Source organism: Centropristis striata, chromosome 16 (genome assembly GCF_030273125.1).
Source record: "Centropristis striata isolate RG_2023a ecotype Rhode Island chromosome 16, C.striata_1.0, whole genome shotgun sequence".
Taxonomy (NCBI): domain Eukaryota; kingdom Metazoa; phylum Chordata; class Actinopteri; order Perciformes; family Serranidae; genus Centropristis; species Centropristis striata.
This window is the reverse complement of record NC_081532.1, coordinates 10,906,422-10,914,904: the sequence shown is the minus strand read 5'-3', so window position 1 is coordinate 10,914,904 and position 8,483 is coordinate 10,906,422. Positions and strand designations below refer to the sequence as shown.

The window sequence follows — 8,483 nt, the reverse complement described above, 5'->3', positions numbered from 1 at the left end:
GGTTAGTTCCATCCAAGTACATTTGGACAAATTTTACATTAACATTATAAGTAACTATATAGCAACATATACAGTAAACATTTTCATCTTTTGTACTAAAATATTCATTCATTACCATTAACCGCTTATCCGCAATCGGGTCGCGGGGGCTGACATTGGGCGAGAGGCGGGGTACCCTAGACAGGTCGCCAGACTATCGCAGGGCTAACACATAGAGACAGACAATCACACTCTCATTCACACCTATGGGCAATTTAGAGTCACCAATTAAACCTAAGTGCATGTTTTTGGACTGTGGGAGGAAGCCAGAGAACCCAGTGAGAATCCACGCTGACACGGGGAGAACATGCAAACTCCACACAGAAGAGCTGCAGGCGGGAGGCGAACCGGGGACCCTCTAGCTGTGAGGCGAGAGCGCTAACCACTACACCACCGTACACCGTGTAACCCTGTGCCAAAACATACTGAATATAATTTTTTATGCAACAACTCTTTATTGTCTTCATTTACAATATTGTAATTAATTGTATTTGTAATTGTACTTCGCCTGTAATTGTAATTGTATTGTAATTAACACATAGAAGAAGGAATAAGGGCGAAAAAAAATAAATTCATAAACTAAATAACATTACTACTACTAAAATAAAAATAATAACATCATCATCAATAATAATAATAATAATAATAATAATAATAATAATAATAATAATAGTTTTTAAAAAGCAGCCCTATTAGCAATCAGATAATTACATCCTTCATCAATCATTAATAATGCAACAAGTTTGAAGTTTAGGTAGGAATAAGGGAGAAAAAAATCATAAATGAGATAATATTACTACTACTACTAAAATAATAATAATAATAATAATAATAATAACAATAATAATGATCATTTTTAAAAAGCAGCCTAATAGCGGTCAGATAATTAAATCCTCCATCATTAATAATGCAAGAAGTTAGAAAGTTTAGGTAGGAATAAGAGAGAAAAAAATAAAAATATTCATGAATGAAATAATATTACTACTACGACTACAATAAAACAACAACAACAACAACACAACAACAATAATAATAATAGTAATAATAATTTATATAATTTTAAAGCCGCCCTATTAGCAATCAGATAATTACAAATCCTTTATCCATCATTTGAATGTCATTAACCTCCAGGAAATTGTAAACAACTATCCAAATTTAGCTTGTTTTTTTTTGTTAAATAGCTATCGAGACATGTATCTTTTCTAGACAATCCGAATAAATACTACAAAAATGAGCTGAGAACCTAAAAACTGGCCAGCCTGTCACTCTGCTCGAGCCCCCGCCCCGCCTGCCTGTTAACGGGAACTCCCCCTAAGTTCCCCGGTTCTCCTCTCGCTGCTCATTCTCTCCGTGAGCTGTCACACACACACATATTCCCACACATACACATTCACACACACGGATTCGCCGCATGTTGGAGCAAAACGTCCGTACTCTCTTCGCTGCTCCCCGGTTACCGAATAAGAGCGTCTGTTAGATTTCGCAGTCTGCGGCGAGCCTCGTCGTGACAGAGTTTGGAGACGGCTGAAGGAGCAGTGAAGGAGGGGGGAGGAAAAAGGTAAGAGATGGTGTCAAAATGAGTGTTTTCTCTTCGCTCTGTTTAGAAACTTTAACGCGTTTCCTCCGCTGCCTCCTGGCGTTGTAGGGACATCGCCTACATCGCCAGCTGCTGGGTTTTTGATAACTAGGGCGTGTTTATTAAAGTATTTCTGTTTGCGCGCGCGTATGTGTGCGTGTGTCTGCGCGCGCGCGTGCTATTTCACATTAGAGGGGGGATCCTCTTGTTGTGTCACAGGAAGTTTAAAGATTGGAGGCGCAGATTGTAGCGGTTCAATGAAGGGGGCAACCAGTCATACCTCATGTGTGTCGAGTCTTATTTTTCCTTATTAAAAAAGCTGGTCCTGAAGTACGCACAGGTAACTTCAATTTGTTTGCGCAAACTTAAGTGCCATTGGTAAAAAAGTTTAGTCGTGTTGTTTTTTGGTTTCAAGATACAGACCAGAGAATGTTGCAGAAGTGAACTGTGTTTTGATACTAAGCAGAGAAAAGCAGAATTGTCTAACCCAAACTGATTTTGCCCACTTTTTAAAAGCAGATTTTTAATTTGAGGAGGGTATGAAACAATATTTTTGGTGTAAATGGCAAAGTAGTATCCTATTAATCTGTCTAAGAGCTTGATATTTGACTTTGAAGCACAGTTTAGTTGAAGTACCACTAATACATTGAATTAGGTTATTTCTAAAGCACCTTTTAAATAAGGAGGGAAAGTGCTTAACATGATGCATATAATGACATTTAAAAAACAGGAGAATAAAGTCAACTTAGGTGTGTCGAGCTTGCAAACACACATGTGGTGCTCGCCATTTATCACTTTTATGTCTCCTCTTCAAGCAAGTGTGTGTATGTCCTTCGACACACCCCTCATTTGTTTGTTTCTATGTGAATGTGCATATATATAACTATATGTGTGTGTGTGTGTGTGCTCGTGTGGTGATATCCTGTCAGATCCTGTGAGGTGGGGGTCAGTCACAGGGTCTCCCCTCTGGAATTCTCCTAGAATAGATGCGACACACACACACAAACCCATGCACACACATGCTTTGAGCACATCTTCAGTCAGCTTATTGCCTTTTTGTCTTTAATTATGACCCATTTATGACCTTCCAGTGCTTTGATTTCATGCTGTGCAGAGCCGCTGTAGCTTATTAGCCTGAAATCCACTTTATTTCAAAGCTACATGAACAGAAGGACTATAGCAACTGTGACGTGGTGCTCTCAAGTTAGACCGCGTCCTTCTCCTTGATGGTGACACCGATTATAAATCTCCTTTACGTGCATCTGTTTCTGTATAAGCTTCAGGCACAGTTAAATCAGTGTGTGTGTGAATATGTGTTTTTCTTTGTTGTGTTACCTATTTATTTTTGGTTTAGACAGTTATACAGGTGTTGTTTTTTTGTATACATCTCGTTGAGTACAATGGGTCACAAATCATCACTATAGATGCTGGTTTGAATGTAACGTAGGACCTGACAGCTCTTCGTCTTTCTGCTGTATTTCTTTTGTCTTCTTATAGAAGGTGAGGTATGGCAGGAATGAGTCAGAGAAGGATACGTTAGAGGAGCAACAACCCAGAGCTCTGTTGTTGCTCCCTGCTCTGTTCAGATGACTGATGCTTAAAAGTGTGTGTGTGTGTGTGTGTGTGTGTGTGTGTGATAGGAGTGAGAGGATCTTGTCTGCTGTAACTTGAGCCTGGCTGGACACACTGACTCTTGGAAGGCCACAAAGACCGCTCTGCATGAACTGTGGGGAATGTGGAAGTGTGTGTGTGTGTGTGTGTGTGTGTGTGTGTGTGTACACGCGATGTGTGCGTGAGAGAGAGAAAGAAAGAGCATAAACATCCCATCATTAACCACCAAACTCCTTCTTAACACACACACACACACACACAGACACCATCAGCACCATTATAATCATAAACACAATCAATGATGGATACTAAACAGATATTACAAGTCGATTAACAGATCACATGAGAACATGAAATTAATATATTCTGGTTTGAGTCATTTAATAGGATTTGCTTCTTTTCGTTGTTTTGTATCATTGTGAATTGTAGGGATGCACCAGTCTGGCCTTCTCTCTCCTTAAACCAATTCTGATACCTAAACTCAGGGAAAGGCAAACTAACAACATCCTCATCTTTTTGGATTAATTGATTAAGTCTTCATCATTTCCTCAAATATTTTTGTTGGCTATTAATTATTTTCTGTCCATTCATTTTTAACTACTGCAATTCAAAATCTATTCCTTAAATCTGTAAATTTATTATCTTTGTGTTTTGGACTGTGGGTGAGACAAACAAGGCATTTAAAGCAATCACCTTCTTCTCTTGCAAATTTCGATTTTTTGTCTGTCAGCAGGATTGCAGGAAAACTACTGACACCAATTTTAATGAAACGTGGTTGATTTGTGCAGCATGAGCAAAGGAAAACCCATTTCATTTTGGAGCAGATTAGAACCACGGGGTGGATACACAAATTATTTTTCACTTTTGATAACATTGCAAGATAAGGTATTTGTGCTGTATTCATGTGGTGACAGATTAATCAGAAACATGAGTTGCGGCCGGGCATATTTTATGCCTCATCTGATCTGTTTCCATTCCACGTTGAGCATCCGTGTTGTTTCCACACTACAACTTGAAGCTCATGAACGCACCGCAGTTGGAAGAACAGCTTCCCAACTCTGGAAATATCTGATGATCACATGAATGCACCCTTGGCAGAGGTCTGTGTTCTCCGAGTGGCATTGTAGTTTATTGTTTTATGATGTTTCCTCAACCAAAAAGTGAATTGGTTAATAGAAAACACAAGGCTGATTATCAATCATGAAAACAATTGCCGGTTGCACCCATAATAGAGTATATTTGGAGAGGAATTTTATTGACATTTTATAGGCGTGATAGTGATTAATTAATCATAAAAAGGATTAACATATTGAATTATTTTTATAAGAATCATGAGTTACTTGAGTGTCTTATTGAGCACACAGTCTGTAATAAAACAGAAGGTTTAGTGTGCTTTTCACCTTCCTCTCGGTCAAAAATGTTATGTGTTTAAAAAAAAGGTAGTGAGGTGGGAGGTGTGATCAGGGGTGCGGATGGGGGCTTTTGAACTGGGGGGGGGGGGGGGGGGGGGGGGGGGGGCGCAAAGCTGTCAGCAAATGATTTCAACTCAATGAGACGCAATAATTTGACTCCATGCCTTAACCCAAATGTGTTTTATTTAAGCATTTTTTAAAACAAACTGTAGTATAAACAACAACCAACATATTTACATATGGGTGTGCATTATGTGATTATGTGTGCATAAGAGGAACAATTGTGTGTTTTTCACCTTCCCTCATGGATGGACTGATGCAGAAGAATGCTGTGAAACATGATTTTGAAGTAGCTTGGGGCCAGACATCTACTCTGTGTGTGAACTTATCTCAGCCAACAGGGGGAAAATGAGTAAATTCACTCATTCAGTGTGCATCCTCCTTCCTCCAGTGATCAGCATTAGTTGTTTTTTCTCCGAATATGAAAGGATTTCAGTGCTCATCATCTTACCCGAGCCAGAGTGTCATTCCTGATACCAAAACCGTGATAATGTATCAAAAGATGCTGCTTTTTCCAATCATTATCAATTCATCAGTGGCATTAACATCAATTGAATCCATTTAAATGACAGAAAATTTTAATAGATGCAGCCGTTGCCTTTTGAAACCATTACTCTACTTGTCACAGTTTCTCTTCTCCCCTCTTCCTCACTTTCATGAACACAGTGCAGAGGAGGTTGTTTTATGCGTTTTAACTTCCAAATAAGTTGACTGATGGTTCTGTTGCTAGAATGGATGGCTGGTGGGTGGATTGGTGGGCGGTTGGGCGACAGAGTCTGCGTCCGTTTTGGAAATGTGTTTATCTGAGCCAAGGTTTCTGGCAGTCCCTCACAGATGTGCGTCTTTTCACAGGTGCTTGTTGTTCCTAAGCTTTGTGTGTACAACTTGTGTGTGTGTGTGTGTGTGTGTGTGTGTGTGTGTGTGTGTGCTGTTTGATATCAATCTGGGTTTTATCCATTTCTCACATAGGTGTAGAAGGACAGTAAGTGCCTAGCAACGATATCCCATTGGGATAAATTGGGAGTGTCCTGATGTAATGGAGTAATGACTGTGGTTGTGGGGGTTTAGTGCAGACAGATGTAGGTGGGATCAGCGGACTGAGTCACAAAACGTAGACTCACAACGCCCTGTTTCATTCCACTGACAACATTAATGTCTACCCAGTACCTGATCTTATTTTCATTCAGGGTCAGAATTAAAGCTGCACAAATTAATAAGTAATGTTTTAATCAACTAGTTGATTAATCTGTAACTACTTTGACAACTGAAATGGAAGAAGTTTCTTGAAGGATTTAGGTCCACATAACCTGCAATAGGTGTCTTTCTCACCAATGTCCGCTCCCATGCAGGATGACATGATATTGTGGATTATGAGCCACTATGCAGTCAGCTGCAGCATGGTAAGATCAGAGACGAGGCTGCATGAAAACATACCGTACAGGCCGCATGGTCCCCACACCTAGGACTGGGCGATATGGACCAAAAGTCATAGCCCGATATATTTAGGCTGAATATTGATATACGATATATATCCTGATATTTTCATTGCAAAGTGAGAGCAAATGTTCAGTCAAAGTCAAATAATTATGACATGTCACAAGAAGTTTTATTGAAACTGTTTATTTAAATGAACATAAGTACTGTATAACAACAGGAGTACCTTTAAAAAAAAAAAAAAAAAAAAAAAATCTGAGCTCCATAAAGTGCACATTTAAATAAAAAATATCTTAAATGGAAATAGCCTATGAAATAAAATAGACCAATCTTTTTCTGACTTGATTATCGAAATAGTTGGAGATCAATTTTTTTTTCCAATTCATTTTTCAACTTCTGTAGTTCCGGATGTATACCATCAATTTGAAATGGAATACCTTTGGGCCTTGGACCTATCCTTCTTCTCTAGGATATTGTATATTCACGTTTGCCAGTGAGGTCATGTTTTTGGTTAGGTTTGTTTGTCCGTCAGCAGAACTAAAGGAAAACTAGAACTGGCACCAATTTTCATGAAACTTGACGTTGACGTGTGGAGCATGAGCCAAGGAAGAACCCGTTTCAGTTCGGAGCAGATTCGAATCATGAATCAATCATTGGATCATCAATCATTCCACTGAGTGAATAATCTCCCCCTGGATGGAGCCAGACTCCCCGGGGACCCGTCCATTGCAATTGTTTCCTAAAAGCAGAGTATCAGTCCGAGTGTAGGTTTTAGTTTTAGTTCACAGAGTTTGCTTTACATTTTTTAAGGACATTGCAAGGTTTATTGCATTATAACTGTATGCAATCTTGACAACAGTTAGTAAATCATGCTATACCTGCACAAGGTGAAATAATGCCCCCTATGTTTTTGGAGCATCTGGCCAGTAATTACAAATGACACCATTCTTAGCACTACTAGATACTGCCTTCCTGACTGCACCCTGCCCCAGAATCTGAATGCTGTATATAACACAAGTAGTAAACAACCTTCTTTCACAGTTTTGTAATCAAAACCCAGAAGAAAACTACCTTGGTAACATAAATTCAACAGATAAAGATGTGATGAATCTATGAAGGCAACACCAGCACAGACATGCAAGGTAATATACAAAAGGAGTGCAGTCAATAAAACAGCGTTATGTAACAGCTAAATAACAGAGGTGGAAACTGTGTTTGAACTAAATCGGACACACACACACACACACACACACACACACACATACACAAACACACACCTTCTGGGTTGAGTCAGGACAACTCCCTGCTACTGTGTTAAACTGTCTGTCAGACAGCCACTGTGTGTGATTAAGAGTTTTGTCTGCATGTGTGTGTTTTACGAAAGGGGGGGCATAAAAAAGATTAACGGAGAAAGAAAGATGCACATAAAGAGAAGACAGAATCCAGTAGAATACAAAATTTTAATTAAGTTTCATTTTTGGATTACTTTCATGTATAATTACGACTTACATCACATCCACACCCTCACTGTGTGTGTGTGTGTGTGTGTGTGTGTTTGTGTCTGGCTTTTCGTCTGCATGTGTTTGTCTGTGTGTGTGTGTGTGTGTGTGTGTGTGTGTGTGTGTGTGTGTGTGTTGTATGGGTGTGGCGTGTCTGTAATCAAACCGGCATTAAACTCTATACCAGGCCTCGGACTGCTGTAGGACTTCTCACATTTATGCTTTCTAATTGATTCAGAGTGTGATTTATGTGGCTCTCGGCACCCGCATGTGCTCGCCTGCCCTTCGTTGTGCAACACACAAGCAAGCACACACACCGACGTGCACACATGTACACACACAGATGCACAAAACAGCTCTGAGTTACTCATCAGTGCAGCACAAGGCGCTATTGTATTTAGCTTCTTCATGGCACTTTTAGTGACACAGTCATTCACATTTCCCAGCAGCATATGTGTGTGTGTGAGTGTGAGTGTGAGTGTGTATGTGTGTGTGTGTGTGTGTGGGTGGTCGTCTCGTATTCCATGTAACACTGCCGGCTGCTAAAAATGAAGACGTGACAGGGAAAGTGTGAGTGTGATAGTGAGAAGTGTGTAAGTGTGTGTGTGTGTGTGTGTGTCACACAGTGAGCTGCATCTCAATAAGCCGAGGTTACATGCTCTGCTTGGTCATCGCTGACTTTTTTGCCTTCAGGTGTCGAGTGAAAACAGATTTTTCTAAAAGTTAAACACGTACTCAACCCGGTGACCTTCATATCACAAATCCACTTTTGCAATGAAGAAATCTATGAAAGTAAATACAGCATCAGTGATGGTAGTTGTGTTTTGTTTTCTCTGCATTCAGACAAAGCGG

At 39.8% G+C, this 8,483-nt stretch overlaps 1 protein-coding gene across 1 annotated transcript in view; it reads left to right on the top strand.

Annotated features, from left to right (window-relative positions):
• Positions 1 to 1,412: 1,412 nt before the first annotated feature.
• LOC131988528 (serine/threonine-protein phosphatase 2A regulatory subunit B'' subunit alpha-like) overlaps positions 1,413 to 8,483 on the top strand; it is a 74,645-nt gene continuing 67,574 nt past the window's right edge. Inside the window, exon 1 of the mRNA XM_059353661.1 lies at positions 1,413 to 1,597. The gene's annotated coding sequence lies outside the window, so the exon portion shown is untranslated. The remainder of the gene's footprint in view (positions 1,598 to 8,483) is intronic.